Source organism: Triturus cristatus, chromosome 11, assembly GCF_964204655.1.
Source record: "Triturus cristatus chromosome 11, aTriCri1.1, whole genome shotgun sequence".
In the NCBI taxonomy this organism is placed as follows: Eukaryota; Metazoa; Chordata; class Amphibia; order Caudata; family Salamandridae; genus Triturus; species Triturus cristatus.
The window spans coordinates 937919158-937943415 of record NC_140594.1 but is presented as its reverse complement, the minus strand read 5'-3'; the positions used below and the strand labels follow the sequence as shown (position 1 = coordinate 937943415).

Genomic DNA, 24258 nt, shown 5'->3' with positions numbered 1-24258 from the left:
CAACATACGGAGTGCAGGAGAAGAGGTGAAATGAGCTTCCTTCCGTGAGAATGTAACACGCTCGTTCTGAAATGAGGTAGTACATTTCAGCCTCAAAGGCAGCAATTTGCTCGAATGGAACATTGCTAGTTCCAGGATCTAAAGCAGGCTTTAGTAACGTTGGAGACAGCCGGGCTTTTATGAATTATTATGACCAACACAATGTGATCCATATTACTTTCAGCTTGACAGAAATTCTATTCAGGCACAGTCTCCCACTACAAGCTAGTGAGGACATGCTGATGCTGTGAACTTTTTAATGCCTAAAGGAATGATTGGGAGTTTTACTTACCATATAAATTGGTAAAATGATGCCGTATGCCGGAAGACTTCCTTTTTTTTTTTTCCTTCAGTCTCGGCAATTCAGAGAAACTCGGTCGTGAAACACTGCCACCGGTGGTCATTCAGTATAATCTGCAGATGGAAAAGTCCACTGTTGGCACATTTTCTATAAGCAATACAAAAAAATCTTGATTTTTATAAAGGGTAAACAGATCAATACTATGGAGTCTTTTATTGTGAAAATCAACAGCTCATTAGAAAATCAAATCTCAATTTTAGCTTTTTATCCTCACATACTTCTCTGCATCCCTTGCCTCATTTGCTAATACTCTCTAAACAACTGTAGCGCGTACATTAGGACATAGATCAATAGATGTTTTGGCCAGCCAAGTGGCAGTGAACCATTCTTACTTCTTTTGTTTTAGGATATGGTACACCAGTAGCAATTAAGCCAGCTGATAAGTTGAGAGTAAGGGTTATGCCACAGTTCATGGGAATAATAAAAACTATGAATAGCATAATGACCATCTCCATTTTAGCCAATTCCCACCACTTCAGAAATGGTGAAGAAGACTCTTATCCTCAAACGTACGTTGATACAAAACGAGAAGTCTCAAAAACTTTCCTAATTTCTTTCATCTTAGTTTTCAGTTGGACATCCTGTCCACCCTGCTACTCATTTAGTTACCAACATCAATGTATCCTACTGCTTGTTAGCCAACAGAGTGGCCCTCATATCCGACAACATCTTGCTTTAGCTTTATGATGTCAGCTTGCTAGGCAACAGAGTGGCCCTCATGTCAGACAACATCTGATTAGCTTTATGATGTCAGCGCACCACTGGACCAATTGTCCTTGTGGCAGCTGACCACACAGGAGGATGACATCAGAAGTTATGCAGTAGGTTACTATCTGTATTCATGACTACAAGGCAAGTAGGAGGGGGAATGGTAAAGGACTCTGAACCACTCAAAGCACTGGGGCCTTTTTGAAAGTCGGATGGAGATACATAAACAGATTATCCTTAACAATCCATCTTGAGTATCAGAGTCCAACATACGGAGTGCAGGAGAAGAGGTGAAATGAGCTTCCTTCCGTGAGAATGTAACACGCTCGTTCTGAAATGAGGTAGTACATTTCAGCCTCAAAGGCAGCAATTTGCTCGAATGGAACATTGCTAGTTCCAGGATCTAAAGCAGGCTTTAGTAGCGTTGGAGACAGCCGGGCTTTTATGAATTATTATGACCAACACAATGTGATCCATATTACTTTCAGCTTGACAGAAATTCTATTCAGGCACAGTCTCCCACTACAAGCTAGTGAGGACATGCTGATGCTGTGAACTTTTTAATGCCTAAAGGAATGATTGGGAGATTTACTTACCATATAAATTGGTAAAATGATGCCGTATGCCGGAAGACTTCCTTTTTTTTTTTCCTTCAGTCTCGGCAATTCAGAGAAACTGTTGTGAAACACTGCCACCGGTGGTCATTCAGTATAATCAGCAGATGTAAAAGTCCACTGTTGGCACATTTTCTATAAGCAATACAAAAAAATCTTGATTTTTATAAAGGGTAAACAGATCAATACTATGGAGTCTTTTATTGTGTAAATCAACAGCTCATTAGAAAATCAAATCTCAATTTTAGCTTTTTATCCTAGCATACTTCTCTGCATCCCTTGCCTCATTTGCTAAAACTCTCTAAACATCTGTAGCGCGTACATTATGACATAGATCAATAGATGTTTTTGCCAGCCAAGTGGCAGTGAACCATTCTCACTTCTTTTGTTTTAGGATATGGTACACCAGTAGCAATTAAGCCAGCTGATAAGTTGAGAGTAAGGGTTATGCCACAGTTCATGGGAATAATAAAAACTATGAATAGCATAATGACCATCTCCATTTTAGCCAATTCCCACCACTTCAGAAATGGTGAAGATGACTCTTATCCTCAAACGTACGTTGATACAAAATGAGAAGTCTCAAAAACTTTCCTAATTTCTTTCATCTTAGTTTTCAGTTGGACATCCTGTCCACCCTGCTACTCATTTAGTTACCAACATCAATGTATCCTACTGCTTGTTAGCCAACAGAGTGGCCCTCATGTCCGACAACATCTTGCTTTAGCTTTATGATGTCAGCTTGCTAGGCAACAGAGTGGCCCTCATGTCAGACAACATCTGATTAGCTTTATGATGTCAGCGCACCACTGGACCAATTGTCCTTGTGGCAGCTGACCACACAGGAGGATGACATCAGAAGTTATGCAGTAGGTTACTATCTGTATTCATGACTACAAGGCAAGTAGGAGGGGGAATGGTAAAGGACTCTGAACCACTCAAAGCACTGGGGCCTTTTTGAAAGTCGGATGGAGATACATAAACAGATTATCCTTAACAATCCATCTTGAGTATCAGAGTCCAACATACGGAGTGCAGGAGAAGAGGTGAAATGAGCTTCCTTCCGTGAGAATGTAACACGCTCGTTCTGAAATGAGGTAGTACATTTCAGCCTCAAAGGCAGCAATTTGCTCGAATGGAACATTGCTAGTTCCAGGATCTAAAGCAGGCTTTAGTAACGTTGGAGACAGCCGGGCTTTTATGAATTATTATGACCAACACAATGTGATCCATATTACTTTCAGCTTGACAGAAATTCTATTCAGGCACAGTCTCCCACTACAAGCTAGTGAGGACATGCTGATGCTGTGAACTTTTTAATGCCTAAAGGAATGATTGGGAGTTTTACTTACCATATAAATTGGTAAAATGATGCCGTATGCCGGAAGACTTCCTTTTTTTTTTTCCTTCAGTCTCGGCAATTCAGAGAAACTGTTGTGAAACACTGCCACCGGTGGTCATTCAGTATAATCTGCAGATGGAAAAGTCCACTGTTAGCACATTTTCTATAAGCGATACAAAAAAATCTTGATTTTTATAAAGGGTAAACAGATCAATACTATGGAGTCTTTTATTGTGTAAATCAACAGCTCATTAGAAAATCAAATCTCAATTTTAGCTTTTTATCCTCGCATACTTCTCTGCATCCCTTGCCTCATTTGCTAAAACTCTCTAAACAACTGTAGCGCGTACATTAGGACATAGATCAATAGATGTTTTTGCCAGCCAAGTGGCAGTGAACCATTCTCACTTCTTTTGTTTTAGGATATGGTACACCAGTAGCAATTAAGCCAGCTGATAAGTTGAGAGTAAGGGTTATGCCACAGTTCATGGGAATAATAAAAACTATGAATAGCATAATGACCATCTCCATTTTAGCCAATTCCCACCACTTCAGAAATGGTGAAGATGACTCTTATCCTCAAACGTACGTTGATACAAAACGAGAAGTCTCAAAAACTTTACTAATTTCTTTCATCTTAGTTTTCAGTTGGACATCCTGTCCACCCTGCTACTCATTTAGTTACCAACATCAATGTATCCTACTGCTTGTTAGCCAACAGAGTGGCCATCATGTCCGACAACATCTTGCTTTAGCTTTATGATGTCAGCTTGCTAGGCAACAGAGTGGCCCTCATGTCAGACAACATCTGATTAGCTTTATGATGTCAGCGCACCACTGGACCAATTGTCCTTGTGGCAGCTGACCACACAGGAGGATGACATCAGAAGTTATGCAGTAGGTTACTATCTGTATTCATGACTACAAGGCAAGTAGGAGGGGGAATGGTAAAGGACTCTGAACCACTCAAAGCACTGGGGCCTTTTTGAAAGTCGGATGGAGATACATAAACAGATTATCCTTAACAATCCATCTTGAGTATCAGAGTCCAACATACGGAGTGCAGGAGAAGAGGTGAAATGAGCTTCCTTCCGTGAGAATGTAACACGCTCGTTCTGAAATGAGGTAGTACATTTCAGCCTCAAAGGCAGCAATTTGCTCGAATGGAACATTGCTAGTTCCAGGATCTAAAGCAGGCTTTAGTAACGTTGGAGACAGCCGGGCTTTTATGAATTATTATGACCAACACAATGTGATCCATATTACTTTCAGCTTGACAGAAATTCTATTCAGGCACAGTCTCCCACTACAAGCTAGTGAGGACATGCTGATGCTGTGAACTTTTTAATGCCTAAAGGAATGATTGGGAGTTTTACTTACCATATAAATTGGTAAAATGATGCCGTATGCCGGAAGACTTCCTTTTTTTTTTTCCTTCAGTCTCGGCAATTCAGAGAAACTGTTGTGAAACACTGCCACCGGTGGTCATTCAGTATAATCTGCAGATGGAAAAGTCCACTGTTGGCACATTTTCTATAAGCAATACAAAAAAATCTTGATTTTTATAAAGGGTAAACAGATCAATACTATGGAGTCTTTTATTGTGAAAATCAACAGCTCATTAGAAAATCAAATCTCAATTTTAGCTTTTTATCCTCACATACTTCTCTGCATCCCTTGCCTCATTTGCTAATACTCTCTAAACAACTGTAGCGCGTACATTAGGACATAGATCAATAGATGTTTTGGCCAGCCAAGTGGCAGTGAACCATTCTTACTTCTTTTGTTTTAGGATATGGTACACCAGTAGCAATTAAGCCAGCTGATAAGTTGAGAGTAAGGGTTATGCCACAGTTCATGGGAATAATAAAAACTATGAATAGCATAATGACCATCTCCATTTTAGCCAATTCCCACCACTTCAGAAATGGTGAAGAAGACTCTTATCCTCAAACGTACGTTGATACAAAACGAGAAGTCTCAAAAACTTTCCTAATTTCTTTCATCTTAGTTTTCAGTTGGACATCCTGTCCACCCTGCTACTCATTTAGTTACCAACATCAATGTATCCTACTGCTTGTTAGCCAACAGAGTGGCCCTCATATCCGACAACATCTTGCTTTAGCTTTATGATGTCAGCTTGCTAGGCAACAGAGTGGCCCTCATGTCAGACAACATCTGATTAGCTTTATGATGTCAGCGCACCACTGGACCAATTGTCCTTGTGGCAGCTGACCACACAGGAGGATGACATCAGAAGTTATGCAGTAGGTTACTATCTGTATTCATGACTACAAGGCAAGTAGGAGGGGGAATGGTAAAGGACTCTGAACCACTCAAAGCACTGGGGCCTTTTTGAAAGTCGGATGGAGATACATAAACAGATTATCCTTAACAATCCATCTTGAGTATCAGAGTCCAACATACGGAGTGCAGGAGAAGAGGTGAAATGAGCTTCCTTCCGTGAGAATGTAACACGCTCGTTCTGAAATGAGGTAGTACATTTCAGCCTCAAAGGCAGCAATTTGCTCGAATGGAACATTGCTAGTTCCAGGATCTAAAGCAGGCTTTAGTAGCGTTGGAGACAGCCGGGCTTTTATGAATTATTATGACCAACACAATGTGATCCATATTACTTTCAGCTTGACAGAAATTCTATTCAGGCACAGTCTCCCACTACAAGCTAGTGAGGACATGCTGATGCTGTGAACTTTTTAATGCCTAAAGGAATGATTGGGAGATTTACTTACCATATAAATTGGTAAAATGATGCCGTATGCCGGAAGACTTCCTTTTTTTTTTTCCTTCAGTCTCGGCAATTCAGAGAAACTGTTGTGAAACACTGCCACCGGTGGTCATTCAGTATAATCAGCAGATGTAAAAGTCCACTGTTGGCACATTTTCTATAAGCAATACAAAAAAATCTTGATTTTTATAAAGGGTAAACAGATCAATACTATGGAGTCTTTTATTGTGTAAATCAACAGCTCATTAGAAAATCAAATCTCAATTTTAGCTTTTTATCCTAGCATACTTCTCTGCATCCCTTGCCTCATTTGCTAAAACTCTCTAAACATCTGTAGCGCGTACATTATGACATAGATCAATAGATGTTTTTGCCAGCCAAGTGGCAGTGAACCATTCTCACTTCTTTTGTTTTAGGATATGGTACACCAGTAGCAATTAAGCCAGCTGATAAGTTGAGAGTAAGGGTTATGCCACAGTTCATGGGAATAATAAAAACTATGAATAGCATAATGACCATCTCCATTTTAGCCAATTCCCACCACTTCAGAAATGGTGAAGATGACTCTTATCCTCAAACGTACGTTGATACAAAATGAGAAGTCTCAAAAACTTTCCTAATTTCTTTCATCTTAGTTTTCAGTTGGACATCCTGTCCACCCTGCTACTCATTTAGTTACCAACATCAATGTATCCTACTGCTTGTTAGCCAACAGAGTGGCCCTCATGTCCGACAACATCTTGCTTTAGCTTTATGATGTCAGCTTGCTAGGCAACAGAGTGGCCCTCATGTCAGACAACATCTGATTAGCTTTATGATGTCAGCGCACCACTGGACCAATTGTCCTTGTGGCAGCTGACCACACAGGAGGATGACATCAGAAGTTATGCAGTAGGTTACTATCTGTATTCATGACTACAAGGCAAGTAGGAGGGGGAATGGTAAAGGACTCTGAACCACTCAAAGCACTGGGGCCTTTTTGAAAGTCGGATGGAGATACATAAACAGATTATCCTTAACAATCCATCTTGAGTATCAGAGTCCAACATACGGAGTGCAGGAGAAGAGGTGAAATGAGCTTCCTTCCGTGAGAATGTAACACGCTCGTTCTGAAATGAGGTAGTACATTTCAGCCTCAAAGGCAGCAATTTGCTCGAATGGAACATTGCTAGTTCCAGGATCTAAAGCAGGCTTTAGTAACGTTGGAGACAGCCGGGCTTTTATGAATTATTATGACCAACACAATGTGATCCATATTACTTTCAGCTTGACAGAAATTCTATTCAGGCACAGTCTCCCACTACAAGCTAGTGAGGACATGCTGATGCTGTGAACTTTTTAATGCCTAAAGGAATGATTGGGAGTTTTACTTACCATATAAATTGGTAAAATGATGCCGTATGCCGGAAGACTTCCTTTTTTTTTTTCCTTCAGTCTCGGCAATTCAGAGAAACTGTTGTGAAACACTGCCACCGGTGGTCATTCAGTATAATCTGCAGATGGAAAAGTCCACTGTTAGCACATTTTCTATAAGCGATACAAAAAAATCTTGATTTTTATAAAGGGTAAACAGATCAATACTATGGAGTCTTTTATTGTGCAAATCAACAGCTCATTAGAAAATCAAATCTCAATTTTAGCTTTTTATCCTCGCATACTTCTCTGCATCCCTTGCCTCATTTGCTAAAACTCTCTAAACAACTGTAGCGCGTACATTAGGACATAGATCAATAGATGTTTTTGCCAGCCAAGTGGCAGTGAACCATTCTCACTTCTTTTGTTTTAGGATATGGTACACCAGTAGCAATTAAGCCAGCTGATAAGTTGAGAGTAAGGGTTATGCCACAGTTCATGGGAATAATAAAAACTATGAATAGCATAATGACCATCTCCATTTTAGCCAATTCCCACCACTTCAGAAATGGTGAAGATGACTCTTATCCTCAAACGTACGTTGATACAAAACGAGAAGTCTCAAAAACTTTCCTAATTTCTTTCATCTTAGTTTTCAGTTGGACATCCTGTCCACCCTGCTACTCATTTAGTTACCAACATCAATGTATCCTACTGCTTGTTAGCCAACAGAGTGGCCCTCATGTCCGACAACATCTTGCTTTAGCTTTATGATGTCAGCTTGCTAGGCAACAGAGTGGCCCTCATGTCAGACAACATCTGATTAGCTTTATGATGTCAGCGCACCACTGGACCAATTGTCCTTGTGGCAGCTGACCACACAGGAGGATGACATCAGAAGTTATGCAGTAGGTTACTATCTGTATTCATGACTACAAGGCAAGTAGGAGGGGGAATGGTTAAGGACCCTGAACCACTCAAAGCACTGGGGCCTTTTTGAAAGTCGGATGGAGATACATAAACAGATTATCCTTAACAATCCATCTTGAGTATCAGAGTCCAACATACGGAGTGCAGGAGAAGAGGTGAAATGAGCTTCCTTCCGTGAGAATGTAACACGCTCGTTCTGAAATGAGGTAGTACATTTCAGCCTCAAAGGCAGCAATTTGCTCGAATGGAACATTGCTAGTTCCAGGATCTAAAGCAGGCTTTAGTAACGTTGGAGACAGCCGGGCTTTTATGAATTATTATGACCAACACAATGTGATCCATATTACTTTCAGCTTGACAGAAATTCTATTCAGGCACAGTCTCCCACTACAAGCTAGTGAGGACATGCTGATGCTGTGAACTTTTTAATGCCTAAAGGAATGATTGGGAGTTTTACTTACCATATAAATTGGTAAAATGATGCCGTATGCCGGAAGACTTCCTTTTTTTTTTTTCCTTCAGTCTCGGCAATTCAGAGAAACTCGGTCGTGAAACACTGCCACCGGTGGTCATTCAGTATAATCTGCAGATGGAAAAGTCCACTGTTGGCACATTTTCTATAAGCAATACAAAAAAATCTTGATTTTTATAAAGGGTAAACAGATCAATACTATGGAGTCTTTTATTGTGAAAATCAACAGCTCATTAGAAAATCAAATCTCAATTTTAGCTTTTTATCCTCACATACTTCTCTGCATCCCTTGCCTCATTTGCTAATACTCTCTAAACAACTGTAGCGCGTACATTAGGACATAGATCAATAGATGTTTTGGCCAGCCAAGTGGCAGTGAACCATTCTTACTTCTTTTGTTTTAGGATATGGTACACCAGTAGCAATTAAGCCAGCTGATAAGTTGAGAGTAAGGGTTATGCCACAGTTCATGGGAATAATAAAAACTATGAATAGCATAATGACCATCTCCATTTTAGCCAATTCCCACCACTTCAGAAATGGTGAAGAAGACTCTTATCCTCAAACGTACGTTGATACAAAACGAGAAGTCTCAAAAACTTTCCTAATTTCTTTCATCTTAGTTTTCAGTTGGACATCCTGTCCACCCTGCTACTCATTTAGTTACCAACATCAATGTATCCTACTGCTTGTTAGCCAACAGAGTGGCCCTCATATCCGACAACATCTTGCTTTAGCTTTATGATGTCAGCTTGCTAGGCAACAGAGTGGCCCTCATGTCAGACAACATCTGATTAGCTTTATGATGTCAGCGCACCACTGGACCAATTGTCCTTGTGGCAGCTGACCACACAGGAGGATGACATCAGAAGTTATGCAGTAGGTTACTATCTGTATTCATGACTACAAGGCAAGTAGGAGGGGGAATGGTAAAGGACTCTGAACCACTCAAAGCACTGGGGCCTTTTTGAAAGTCGGATGGAGATACATAAACAGATTATCCTTAACAATCCATCTTGAGTATCAGAGTCCAACATACGGAGTGCAGGAGAAGAGGTGAAATGAGCTTCCTTCCGTGAGAATGTAACACGCTCGTTCTGAAATGAGGTAGTACATTTCAGCCTCAAAGGCAGCAATTTGCTCGAATGGAACATTGCTAGTTCCAGGATCTAAAGCAGGCTTTAGTAGCGTTGGAGACAGCCGGGCTTTTATGAATTATTATGACCAACACAATGTGATCCATATTACTTTCAGCTTGACAGAAATTCTATTCAGGCACAGTCTCCCACTACAAGCTAGTGAGGACATGCTGATGCTGTGAACTTTTTAATGCCTAAAGGAATGATTGGGAGATTTACTTACCATATAAATTGGTAAAATGATGCCGTATGCCGGAAGACTTCCTTTTTTTTTTCCTTCAGTCTCGGCAATTCAGAGAAACTGTTGTGAAACACTGCCACCGGTGGTCATTCAGTATAATCAGCAGATGTAAAAGTCCACTGTTGGCACATTTTCTATAAGCAATACAAAAAAATCTTGATTTTTATAAAGGGTAAACAGATCAATACTATGGAGTCTTTTATTGTGTAAATCAACAGCTCATTAGAAAATCAAATCTCAATTTTAGCTTTTTATCCTAGCATACTTCTCTGCATCCCTTGCCTCATTTGCTAAAACTCTCTAAACATCTGTAGCGCGTACATTATGACATAGATCAATAGATGTTTTTGCCAGCCAAGTGGCAGTGAACCATTCTCACTTCTTTTGTTTTAGGATATGGTACACCAGTAGCAATTAAGCCAGCTGATAAGTTGAGAGTAAGGGTTATGCCACAGTTCATGGGAATAATAAAAACTATGAATAGCATAATGACCATCTCCATTTTAGCCAATTCCCACCACTTCAGAAATGGTGAAGATGACTCTTATCCTCAAACGTACGTTGATACAAAATGAGAAGTCTCAAAAACTTTCCTAATTTCTTTCATCTTAGTTTTCAGTTGGACATCCTGTCCACCCTGCTACTCATTTAGTTACCAACATCAATGTATCCTACTGCTTGTTAGCCAACAGAGTGGCCCTCATGTCCGACAACATCTTGCTTTAGCTTTATGATGTCAGCTTGCTAGGCAACAGAGTGGCCCTCATGTCAGACAACATCTGATTAGCTTTATGATGTCAGCGCACCACTGGACCAATTGTCCTTGTGGCAGCTGACCACACAGGAGGATGACATCAGAAGTTATGCAGTAGGTTACTATCTGTATTCATGACTACAAGGCAAGTAGGAGGGGGAATGGTAAAGGACTCTGAACCACTCAAAGCACTGGGGCCTTTTTGAAAGTCGGATGGAGATACATAAACAGATTATCCTTAACAATCCATCTTGAGTATCAGAGTCCAACATACGGAGTGCAGGAGAAGAGGTGAAATGAGCTTCCTTCCGTGAGAATGTAACACGCTCGTTCTGAAATGAGGTAGTACATTTCAGCCTCAAAGGCAGCAATTTGCTCGAATGGAACATTGCTAGTTCCAGGATCTAAAGCAGGCTTTAGTAACGTTGGAGACAGCCGGGCTTTTATGAATTATTATGACCAACACAATGTGATCCATATTACTTTCAGCTTGACAGAAATTCTATTCAGGCACAGTCTCCCACTACAAGCTAGTGAGGACATGCTGATGCTGTGAACTTTTTAATGCCTAAAGGAATGATTGGGAGTTTTACTTACCATATAAATTGGTAAAATGATGCCGTATGCCGGAAGACTTCCTTTTTTTTTTTTCCTTCAGTCTCGGCAATTCAGAGAAACTCGGTTGTGAAACACTGCCACCGGTGGTCATTCAGTATAATCTGCAGATGGAAAAGTCCACTGTTGGCACATTTTCTATAAGCAATACAAAAAAATCTTGATTTTTATAAAGGGTAAACAGATCAATACTATGGAGTCTTTTATTGTGTAAATCAACAGCTCATTAGAAAATCAAATCTCAATTTTAGCTTTTTATCCTCGCATACTTCTCTGCATCCCTTGCCTCATTTGCTAAAACTCTCTAAACATCTGTAGCGCGTACATTATGACATAGATCAATAGATGTTTTTGCCAGCCAAGTGGCAGTGAACCATTCTCACTTCTTTTGTTTTAGGATATGGTACACCAGTAGCAATTAAGCCAGCTGATAAGTTGAGAGTAAGGGTTATGCCACAGTTCATGGGAATAATAAAAACTATGAATAGCATAATGACCATCTCCATTTTAGCCAATTCCCACCACTTCAGAAATGGTGAAGATGACTCTTATCCTCAAACGTACGTTGATACAAAACGAGAAGTCTCAAAAACTTTCCTAATTTCTTTCATCTTAGTTTTCAGTTGGACATCCTGTCCACCCTGCTACTCATTTAGTTACCAACATCAATGTATCCTACTGCTTGTTAGCCAACAGAGTGGCCCTCATGTCCGACAACATCTTGCTTTAGCTTTATGATGTCAGCTTGCTAGGCAACAGAGTGGCCCTCATGTCAGACAACATCTGATTAGCTTCATGATGTCAGCGCACCACTGGACCAATTGTCCTTGTGGCAGCTGACCACACAGGAGGATGACATCAGAAGTTATGCAGTAGGTTACTATCTGTATTCATGACTACAAGGCAAGTAGGAGGGGGAATGGTAAAGGACTCTGAACCACTCAAAGCACTGGGGCCTTTTTGAAAGTCGGATGGAGATACATAAACAGATTATCCTTAACAATCCATCTTGAGTATCAGAGTCCAACATACGGAGTGCAGGAGAAGAGGTGAAATGAGCTTCCTTCCGTGAGAATGTAACACGCTCGTTCTGAAATGAGGTAGTACATTTCAGCCTCAAAGGCAGCAATTTGCTCGAATGGAACATTGCTAGTTCCAGGATCTAAAGCAGGCTTTAGTAACGTTGGAGACAGCCGGGCTTTTATGAATTATTATGACCAACACAATGTGATCCATATTACTTTCAGCTTGACAGAAATTCTATTCAGGCACAGTCTCCCACTACAAGCTAGTGAGGACATGCTGATGCTGTGAACTTTTTAATGCCTAAAGGAATGATTGGGAGATTTACTTACCATATAAATTGGTAAAATGATGCCGTATGCCGGAAGACTTCCTTTTTTTTTTTCCTTCAGTCTCGGCAATTCAGAGAAACTGTTGTGAAACACTGCCACCGGTGGTCATTCAGTATAATCAGCAGATGTAAAAGTCCACTGTTGGCACATTTTCTATAAGCAATACAAAAAAATCTTGATTTTTATAAAGGGTAAACAGATCAATACTATGGAGTCTTTTATTGTGTAAATCAACAGCTCATTAGAAAATCAAATCTCAATTTTAGCTTTTTATCCTCGCATACTTCTCTGCATCCCTTGCCTCATTTGCTAAAACTCTCTAAACATCTGTAGCGCGTACATTATGACATAGATCAATAGATGTTTTTGCCAGCCAAGTGGCAGTGAACCATTCTCACTTCTTTTGTTTTAGGATATGGTACACCAGTAGCAATTAAGCCAGCTGATAAGTTGAGAGTAAGGGTTATGCCACAGTTCATGGGAATAATAAAAACTATGAATAGCATAATGACCATCTCCATTTTAGCCAATTCCCACCACTTCAGAAATGGTGAAGATGACTCTTATCCTCAAACGTACGTTGATACAAAATGAGAAGTCTCAAAAACTTTCCTAATTTCTTTCATCTTAGTTTTCAGTTGGACATCCTGTCCACCCTGCTACTCATTTAGTTACCAACATCAATGTATCCTACTGCTTGTTAGCCAACAGAGTGGCCCTCATGTCCGACAACATCTTGCTTTAGCTTTATGATGTCAGCTTGCTAGGCAACAGAGTGGCCCTCATGTCAGACAACATCTGATTAGCTTTATGATGTCAGCGCACCACTGGACCAATTGTCCTTGTGGCAGCTGACCACACAGGAGGATGACATCAGAAGTTATGCAGTAGGTTACTATCTGTATTCATGACTACAAGGCAAGTAGGAGGGGGAATGGTAAAGGACTCTGAACCACTCAAAGCACTGGGGCCTTTTTGAAAGTCGGATGGAGATACATAAACAGATTATCCTTAACAATCCATCTTGAGTATCAGAGTCCAACATACGGAGTGCAGGAGAAGAGGTGAAATGAGCTTCCTTCCGTGAGAATGTAACACGCTCGTTCTGAAATGAGGTAGTACATTTCAGCCTCAAAGGCAGCAATTTGCTCGAATGGAACATTGCTAGTTCCAGGATCTAAAGCAGGCTTTAGTAACGTTGGAGACAGCCGGGCTTTTATGAATTATTATGACCAACACAATGTGATCCATATTACTTTCAGCTTGACAGAAATTCTATTCAGGCACAGTCTCCCACTACAAGCTAGTGAGGACATGCTGATGCTGTGAACTTTTTAATGCCTAAAGGAATGATTGGGAGTTTTACTTACCATATAAATTGGTAAAATGATGCCGTATGCCGGAAGACTTCCTTTTTTTTTTTCCTTCAGTCTCGGCAATTCAGAGAAACTGTTGTGAAACACTGCCACCGGTGGTCATTCAGTATAATCTGCAGATGGAAAAGTCCACTGTTAGCACATTTTCTATAAGCGATACAAAAAAATCTTGATTTTTATAAAGGGTAAACAGATCAATACTATGGAGTCTTTTATTGTGCAAATCAACAGCTCATTAGAAAATCAAATCTCAATTTTAGCTTTTTATCCTCGCATACTTCTCTGCATCCCTTGCCTCATTTGCTAAAACTCTCTAAACAACTGTAGCGCGTACATTAGGACATAGATCAATAGATGTTTTTGCCAGCCAAGTGGCAGTGAACCATTCTCACTTCTTTTGTTTTAGGATATGGTACACCAGTAGCAATTAAGCCAGCTGATAAGTTGAGAGTAAGGGTTATGCCACAGTTCATGGGAATAATAAAAACTATGAATAGCATAATGACCATCTCCATTTTAGCCAATTCCCACCACTTCAGAAATGGTGAAGATGACTCTTATCCTCAAACGTACGTTGATACAAAACGAGAAGTCTCAAAAACTTTCCTAATTTCTTTCATCTTAGTTTTCAGTTGGACATCCTGTCCACCCTGCTACTCATTTAGTTACCAACATCAATGTATCCTACTGCTTGTTAGCCAACAGAGTGGCCCTCATGTCCGACAACATCTTGCTTTAGCTTTATGATGTCAGCTTGCTAGGCAACAGAGTGGCCCTCATGTCAGACAACATCTGATTAGCTTTATGATGTCAGCGCACCACTGGACCAATTGTCCTTGTGGCAGCTGACCACACAGGAGGATGACATCAGAAGTTATGCAGTAGGTTACTATCTGTATTCATGACTACAAGGCAAGTAGGAGGGGGAATGGTTAAGGACCCTGAACCACTCAAAGCACTGGGGCCTTTTTGAAAGTCGGATGGAGATACATAAACAGATTATCCTTAACAATCCATCTTGAGTATCAGAGTCCAACATACGGAGTGCAGGAGAAGAGGTGAAATGAGCTTCCTTCCGTGAGAATGTAACACGCTCGTTCTGAAATGAGGTAGTACATTTCAGCCTCAAAGGCAGCAATTTGCTCGAATGGAACATTGCTAGTTCCAGGATCTAAAGCAGGCTTTAGTAACGTTGGAGACAGCCGGGCTTTTATGAATTATTATGACCAACACAATGTGATCCATATTACTTTCAGCTTGACAGAAATTCTATTCAGGCACAGTCTCCCACTACAAGCTAGTGAGGACATGCTGATGCTGTGAACTTTTTAATGCCTAAAGGAATGATTGGGAGTTTTACTTACCATATAAATTGGTAAAATGATGCCGTATGCCGGAAGACTTCCTTTTTTTTTTTTCCTTCAGTCTCGGCAATTCAGAGAAACTCGGTCGTGAAACACTGCCACCGGTGGTCATTCAGTATAATCTGCAGATGGAAAAGTCCACTGTTGGCACATTTTCTATAAGCAATACAAAAAAATCTTGATTTTTATAAAGGGTAAACAGATCAATACTATGGAGTCTTTTATTGTGAAAATCAACAGCTCATTAGAAAATCAAATCTCAATTTTAGCTTTTTATCCTCACATACTTCTCTGCATCCCTTGCCTCATTTGCTAATACTCTCTAAACAACTGTAGCGCGTACATTAGGACATAGATCAATAGATGTTTTGGCCAGCCAAGTGGCAGTGAACCATTCTTACTTCTTTTGTTTTAGGATATGGTACACCAGTAGCAATTAAGCCAGCTGATAAGTTGAGAGTAAGGGTTATGCCACAGTTCATGGGAATAATAAAAACTATGAATAGCATAATGACCATCTCCATTTTAGCCAATTCCCACCACTTCAGAAATGGTGAAGAAGACTCTTATCCTCAAACGTACGTTGATACAAAACGAGAAGTCTCAAAAACTTTCCTAATTTCTTTCATCTTAGTTTTCAGTTGGACATCCTGTCCACCCTGCTACTCATTTAGTTACCAACATCAATGTATCCTACTGCTTGTTAGCCAACAGAGTGGCCCTCATATCCGACAACATCTTGCTTTAGCTTTATGATGTCAGCTTGCTAGGCAACAGAGTGGCCCTCATGTCAGACAACATCTGATTAGCTTTATGATGTCAGCGCACCACTGGACCAATTGTCCTTGTGGCAGCTGACCACACAGGAGGATGACATCAGAAGTTATGCAGTAGGTTACTATCTGTATTCATGACTACAAGGCAAGTAGGAGGGGGAATGGTAAAGGACTCTGAACCACTCAAAGCACTGGGGCCTTTTTGAAAGTCGGATGGAGATACATAAACAGATTATCCTTAACAATCCATCTTGAGTATCAGAGTCCAACATACGGAGTGCAGGAGAAGAGGTGAAATGAGCTTCCTTCCGTGAGAATGTAACACGCTCGTTCTGAAATGAGGTAGTACATTTCAGCCTCAAAGGCAGCAATTTGCTCGAATGGAACATTGCTAGTTCCAGGATCTAAAGCAGGCTTTAGTAGCGTTGGAGACAGCCGGGCTTTTATGAATTATTATGACCAACACAATGTGATCCATATTACTTTCAGCTTGACAGAAATTCTATTCAGGCACAGTCTCCCACTACAAGCTAGTGAGGACATGCTGATGCTGTGAACTTTTTAATGCCTAAAGGAATGATTGGGAGATTTACTTACCATATAAATTGGTAAAATGATGCCGTATGCCGGAAGACTTCCTTTTTTTTTTCCTTCAGTCTCGGCAATTCAGAGAAACTGTTGTGAAACACTGCCACCGGTGGTCATTCAGTATAATCAGCAGATGTAAAAGTCCACTGTTGGCACATTTTCTATAAGCAATACAAAAAAATCTTGATTTTTATAAAGGGTAAACAGATCAATACTATGGAGTCTTTTATTGTGTAAATCAACAGCTCATTAGAAAATCAAATCTCAATTTTAGCTTTTTATCCTAGCATACTTCTCTGCATCCCTTGCCTCATTTGCTAAAACTCTCTAAACATCTGTAGCGCGTACATTATGACATAGATCAATAGATGTTTTTGCCAGCCAAGTGGCAGTGAACCATTCTCACTTCTTTTGTTTTAGGATATGGTACACCAGTAGCAATTAAGCCAGCTGATAAGTTGAGAGTAAGGGTTATGCCACAGTTCATGGGAATAATAAAAACTATGAATAGCATAATGACCATCTCCATTTTAGCCAATTCCCACCACTTCAGAAATGGTGAAGATGACTCTTATCCTCAAACGTACGTTGATACAAAATGAGAAGTCTCAAAAACTTTCCTAATTTCTTTCATCTTAGTTTTCAGTTGGACATCCTGTCCACCCTGCTACTCATTTAGTTACCAACATCAATGTATCCTACTGCTTGTTAGCCAACAGAGTGGCCCTCATGTCCGACAACATCTTGCTTTAGCTTTATGATGTCAGCTTGCTAGGCAACAGAGTGGCCCTCATGTCAGACAACATCTGATTAGCTTTATGATGTCAGCGCACCACTGGACCAATTGTCCTTGTGGCAGCTGACCACACAGGAGGATGACATCAGAAGTTATGCAGTAGGTTACTATCTGTATTCATGACTACAAGGCAAGTAGGAGGGGGAATGGTAAAGGACTCTGAACCACTCAAAGCACTGGGGCCTTTTTGAAAGTCGGATGGAGATACATAAACAGATTATCCTTAACAATCCATCTTGAGTATCAGAGTCCAACATACGGAGTGCAGGAGAAGAGGTGAAATGAGCTTCCTTCCGTGAGAATGTAACACGCTCGTTCTGAAATGAGGTAGTACATTTCAGCCTCAAAGGCAGCAATTTGCTCGAATGGAACATTGCTAGTTCCAGGATCTAAAGCAGGCTTTAGTAACGTTGGAGACAGCCGGGCTTTTATGAATTATTATGACCAACACAATGTGATCCATATTACTTTCAGCTTGACAGAAATTCTATTCAGGCACAGTCTCCCACTACAAGCTAGTGAGGACATGCTGATGCTGTGAACTTTTTAATGCCTAAAGGAATGATTGGGAGTTTTACTTACCATATAAATTGGTAAAATGATGCCGTATGCCGGAAGACTTCCTTTTTTTTTTTTCCTTCAGTCTCGGCAATTCAGAGAAACTCGGTTGTGAAACACTGCCACCGGTGGTCATTCAGTATAATCTGCAGATGGAAAAGTCCACTGTTGGCACATTTTCTATAAGCAATACAAAAAAATCTTGATTTTTATAAAGGGTAAACAGATCAATACTATGGAGTCTTTTATTGTGTAAATCAACAGCTCATTAGAAAATCAAATCTCAATTTTAGCTTTTTATCCTCGCATACTTCTCTGCATCCCTTGCCTCATTTGCTAAAACTCTCTAAACATCTGTAGCGCGTACATTATGACATAGATCAATAGATGTTTTTGCCAGCCAAGTGGCAGTGAACCATTCTCACTTCTTTTGTTTTAGGATATGGTACACCAGTAGCAATTAAGCCAGCTGATAAGTTGAGAGTAAGGGTTATGCCACAGTTCATGGGAATAATAAAAACTATGAATAGCATAATGACCATCTCCATTTTAGCCAATTCCCACCACTTCAGAAATGGTGAAGATGACTCTTATCCTCAAACGTACGTTGATACAAAACGAGAAGTCTCAAAAACTTTCCTAATTTCTTTCATCTTAGTTTTCAGTTGGACATCCTGTCCACCCTGCTACTCATTTAGTTACCAACATCAATGTATCCTACTGCTTGTTAGCCAACAGAGTGGCCCTCATGTCCGACAACATCTTGCTTTAGCTTTATGATGTCAGCTTGCTAGGCAACAGAGTGGCCCTCATGTCAGACAACATCTGATTAGCTTCATGATGTCAGCGCACCACTGGACCAATTGTCCTTGTGGCAGCTGACCACACAGGAGGATGACATCAGAAGTTATGCAGTAGGTTACTATCTGTATTCATGACTACAAGGCAAGTAGGAGGGGGAATGGTAAAGGACTCTGAACCACTCAAAGCACTGGGGCCTTTTTGAAAGTCGGATGGAGATACATAAACAGATTATCCTTAACAATCCATCTTGAGTATCAGAGTCCAACATACGGAGTGCAGGAGAAGAGGTGAAATGAGCTTCCTTCCGTGAGAATGTAACACGCTCGTTCTGAAATGAGGTAGTACATTTCAGCCTCAAAGGCAGCAATTTGCTCGAATGGAACATTGCTAGTTCCAGGATCTAAAGCAGGCTTTAGTAACGTTGGAGACAGCCGGGCTTTTATGAATTATTATGACCAACACAATGTGATCCATATTACTTTCAGCTTGACAGAAATTCTATTCAGGCACAGTCTCCCACTACAAGCTAGTGAGGACATGCTGATGCTGTGAACTTTTTAATGCCTAAAGGAATGATTGGGAGATTTACTTACCATATAAATTGGTAAAATGATGCCGTATGCCGGAAGACTTCCTTTTTTTTTTTCCTTCAGTCTCGGCAATTCAGAGAAACTGTTGTGAAACACTGCCACCGGTGGTCATTCAGTATAATCAGCAGATGTAAAAGTCCACTGTTGGCACATTTTCTATAAGCAATACAAAAAAATCTTGATTTTTATAAAGGGTAAACAGATCAATACTATGGAGTCTTTTATTGTGTAAATCAACAGCTCATTAGAAAATCAAATCTCAATTTTAGCTTTTTATCCTCGCATACTTCTCTGCATCCCTTGCCTCATTTGCTAAAACTCTCTAAACATCTGTAGCGCCTACATTATGACATAGATCAATAGATGTTTTTGCCAGCCAAGTGGCAGTGAACCATTCTCACTTCTTTTGTTTTAGGATATGGTACACCAGTAGCAATTAAGCCAGCTGATAAGTTGAGAGTAAGGGTTATGCCACAGTTCATGGGAATAATAAAAACTATGAATAGCATAATGACCATCTCCATTTTAGCCAATTCCCACCACTTCAGAAATGGTGAAGATGACTCTTATCCTCAAACGTACGTTGATACAAAATGAGAAGTCTCAAAAACTTTCCTAATTTCTTTCATCTTAGTTTTCAGTTGGACATCCTGTCCACCCTGCTACTCATTTAGTTACCAACATCAATGTATCCTACTGCTTGTTAGCCAACAGAGTGGCCCTCATGTCCGACAACATCTTGCTTTAGCTTTATGATGTCAGCTTGCTAGGCAACAGAGTGGCCCTCATGTCAGACAACATCTGATTAGCTTTATGATGTCAGCGCACCACTGGACCAATTGTCCTTGTGGCAGCTGACCACACAGGAGGATGACATCAGAAGTTATGCAGTAGGTTACTATCTGTATTCATGACTACAAGGCAAGTAGGAGGGGGAATGGTAAAGGACTCTGAACCACTCAAAGCACTGGGGCCTTTTTGAAAGTCGGATGGAGATACATAAACAGATTATCCTTAACAATCCATCTTGAGTATCAGAGTCCAACATACGGAGTGCAGGAGAAGAGGTGAAATGAGCTTCCTTCCGTGAGAATGTAACACGCTCGTTCTGAAATGAGGTAGTACATTTCAGCCTCAAAGGCAGCAATTTGCTCGAATGGAACATTGCTAGTTCCAGGATCTAAAGCAGGCTTTAGTAACGTTGGAGACAGCCGGGCTTTTATGAATTATTATGACCAACACAATGTGATCCATATTACTTTCAGCTTGACAGAAATTCTATTCAGGCACAGTCTCCCACTACAAGCTAGTGAGGACATGCTGATGCTGTGAACTTTTTAATGCCTAAAGGAATGATTGGGAGTTTTACTTACCATATAAATTGGTAAAATGATGCCGTATGCCGGAAGACTTCCTTTTTTTTTTTTCCTTCAGTCTCGGCAATTCAGAGAAACTGTTGTGAAACACTGCCACCGGTGGTCATTCAGTATAATCTGCAGATGGAAAAGTCCACTGTTGGCACATTTTCTATAAGCAATACAAAAAAATCTTGATTTTTATAAAGGGTAAACAGATCAATACTATGGAGTCTTTTATTGTGTAAATCAACAGCTCATTAGAAAATCAAATCTCAATTTTAGCTTTTTATCCTCGCATACTTCTCTGCATCCCTTGCCTCATTTGCTAAAACTCTCTAAACAACTGTAGCGCGTACATTAGGACATAGATCAATAGATGTTTTTGCCAGCCAAGTGGCAGTGAACCATTCTCACTTCTTTTGTTTTAGGATATGGTACACCAGTAGCAATTAAGCCAGCTGATAAGTTGAGAGTAAGGGTTATGCCACAGTTCATGGGAATAATAAAAACTATGAATAGCATAATGACCATCTCCATTTTAGCCAATTCCCACCACTTCAGAAATGGTGAAGATGACTCTTATCCTCAAACGTACGTTGATACAAAACGAGAAGTCTCAAAAACTTTCCTAATTTCTTTCATCTTAGTTTTCAGTTGGACATCCTGTCCACCCTGCTACTCATTTAGTTACCAACATCAATGTATCCTACTGCTTGTTAGCCAACAGAGTGGCCATCATGTCCGACAACATCTTGCTTTAGCTTTATGATGTCAGCTTGCTAGGCAACAGAGTGGCCCTCATGTCAGACAACATCTGATTAGCTTTATGATGTCAGCGCACCACTGGACCAATTGTCCTTGTGGCAGCTGACCACACAGGAGGATGACATCAGAAGTTATGCAGTAGGTTACTATCTGTATTCATGACTACAAGGCAAGTAGGAGGGGGAATGGTAAAGGACTCTGAACCACTCAAAGCACTGGGGCCTTTTTGAAAGTCGGATGGAGATACATAAACAGATTATCCTTAACAATCCATCTTGAGTATCAGAGTCCAACATACGGAGTGCAGGAGAAGAGGTGAAATGAGCTTCCTTCCGTGAGAATGTAACACGCTCGTTCTGAAATGAGGTAGTACATTTCAGCCTCAAAGGCAGCAATTTGCTCGAATGGAACATTGCTAGTTCCAGGATCTAAAGCAGGCTTTAGTAGCGTTGGAGACAGCCGGGCTTTTATGAATTATTATGACCAACACAATGTGATCCATATTACTTTCAGCTTGACAGAAATTCTATTCAGGCACAGTCTCCCACTACAAGCTAGTGAGGACATGCTGATGCTGTGAACTTTTTAATGCCTAAAGGAATGATTGGGAGTTTTACTTACCATATAAATTGGTAAAATGATGCCGTATGCTGGAAGACTTCAATTTTTTTTTTTTTCTTCAGTCTCGGCAATTCAGAGAAACTCGGTTGTGAAACACTGCCACCGGTGGTCATTCAGTATAATCTGCAGATGGAAAAGTCCACTGTTAGCACATTTTCTATAAGCGATACAAAAAAATCTTGATTTTTATAAAGGGTAAACAGATCAATACTATGGAGTCTTTTATTGTGTAAATCAACAGCTCATTAGAAAATCAAATCTCAATTTTAGCTTTTTATCCTCGCATACTTCTCTGCATCCCTTGCCTCATTTGCTAAAACTCTCTAAACAACTGTAGCGCGTACATTAGGACATAGATCAATAGATGTTTTTGCCAGCCAAGTGGCAGTGAACCATTCTCACTTCTTTTGTTTTAGGATATGGTACACCAGTAGCAATTAAGCCAGCTGATAAGTTGAGAGTAAGGGTTATGCCACAGTTCATGGGAATAATAAAAACTATGAATAGCATAATGACCATCTCCATTTTAGCCAATTCCCACCACTTCAGAAATGGTGAAGATGACTCTTATCCTCAAACGTACGTTGATACAAAACGAGAAGTCTCAAAAACTTTACTAATTTCTTTCATCTTAGTTTTCAGTTGGACATCCTGTCCACCCTGCTACTCATTTAGTTACCAACATCAATGTATCCTACTGCTTGTTAGCCAACAGAGTGGCCCTCATGTCCGACAACATCTTGCTTTAGCTTTATGATGTCAGCTTGCTAGGCAACAGAGTGGCCCTCATGTCAGACAACATCTGATTAGCTTTATGATGTCAGCGCACCACTGGACCAATTGTCCTTGTGGCAGCTGACCACACAGGAGGATGACATCAGAAGTTATGCAGTAGGTTACTATCTGTATTCATGACTACAAGGCAAGTAGGAGGGGGAATGGTTAAGGACCCTGAACCACTCAAAGCACTGGGGCCTTTTTGAAAGTCGGATGGAGATACATAAACAGATTATCCTTAACAATCCATCTTGAGTATCAGAGTCCAACATACGGAGTGCAGGAGAAGAGGTGAAATGAGCTTCCTTCCGTGAGAATGTAACACGCTCGTTCTGAAATGAGGTAGTACATTTCAGCCTCAAAGGCAGCAATTTGCTCGAATGGAACATTGCTAGTTCCAGGATCTAAAGCAGGCTTTAGTAACGTTGGAGACAGCCGGGCTTTTATGAATTATTATGACCAACACAATGTGATCCATATTACTTTCAGCTTGACAGAAATTCTATTCAGGCACAGTCTCCCACTACAAGCTAGTGAGGACATGCTGATGCTGTGAACTTTTTAATGCCTAAAGGAATGATTGGGAGTTTTACTTACCATATAAATTGGTAAAATGATGCCGTATGCCGGAAGACTTCCTTTTTTTTTTTTCCTTCAGTCTCGGCAATTCAGAGAAACTCGGTTGTGAAACACTGCCACCGGTGGTCATTCAGTATAATCTGCAGATGGAAAAGTCCACTGTTGGCACATTTTCTATAAGCAATACAAAAAAATCTTGATTTTTATAAAGGGTAAACAGATCAATACTATGGAGTCTTTTATTGTGTAAATCAACAGCTCATTAGAAAATCAAATCTCAATTTTAGCTTTTTATCCTCGCATACTTCTCTGCATCCCTTGCCTCATTTGCTAAAACTCTCTAAACAACTGTAGCGCGTACATTAGGACATAGATCAATAGATGTTTTTGCCAGCCAAGTGGCAGTGAACCATTCTCACTTCTTTTGTTTTAGGATATGGTACACCAGTAGCAATTAAGCCAGCTGATAAGTTGAGAGTAAGGGTTATGCCACAGTTCATGGGAATAATAAAAACTATGAATAGCATAATGACCATCTCCATTTTAGCCAATTCCCACCACTTCAGAAATGGTGAAGATGACTCTTATCCTCAAACGTACGTTGATACAAAACGAGAAGTCTCAAAAACTTTCCTAA

At 40.3% G+C, this 24258-nt stretch overlaps 1 long non-coding RNA gene across 1 annotated transcript in view; it reads right to left on the bottom strand.

The window, feature by feature from the left end:
• The window catches only part of LOC146785708 (uncharacterized), a 50864-nt gene extending 27102 nt beyond the window's left edge, over window positions 1-23762 (bottom strand). Inside the window, exons 1-18 of the long non-coding RNA XR_014970773.1 lie at window positions 23640-23762; window positions 22266-22388; window positions 20895-21048; window positions 19525-19677; window positions 18152-18307; window positions 16783-16934; window positions 15410-15565; window positions 14040-14192; window positions 12670-12822; window positions 11297-11452; window positions 9928-10079; window positions 8555-8676; window positions 7185-7337; window positions 5815-5967; window positions 4445-4597; window positions 3075-3227; window positions 1705-1857; window positions 332-487 (exon numbers count right to left, since the gene is read on the bottom strand). This is a non-coding gene — a long non-coding RNA (uncharacterized LOC146785708). The remainder of the gene's footprint in view (window positions 1-331; window positions 488-1704; window positions 1858-3074; window positions 3228-4444; window positions 4598-5814; window positions 5968-7184; window positions 7338-8554; window positions 8677-9927; window positions 10080-11296; window positions 11453-12669; window positions 12823-14039; window positions 14193-15409; window positions 15566-16782; window positions 16935-18151; window positions 18308-19524; window positions 19678-20894; window positions 21049-22265; window positions 22389-23639) is intronic.
• Between the last annotated feature and the right edge of the window lie 496 nt (window positions 23763-24258).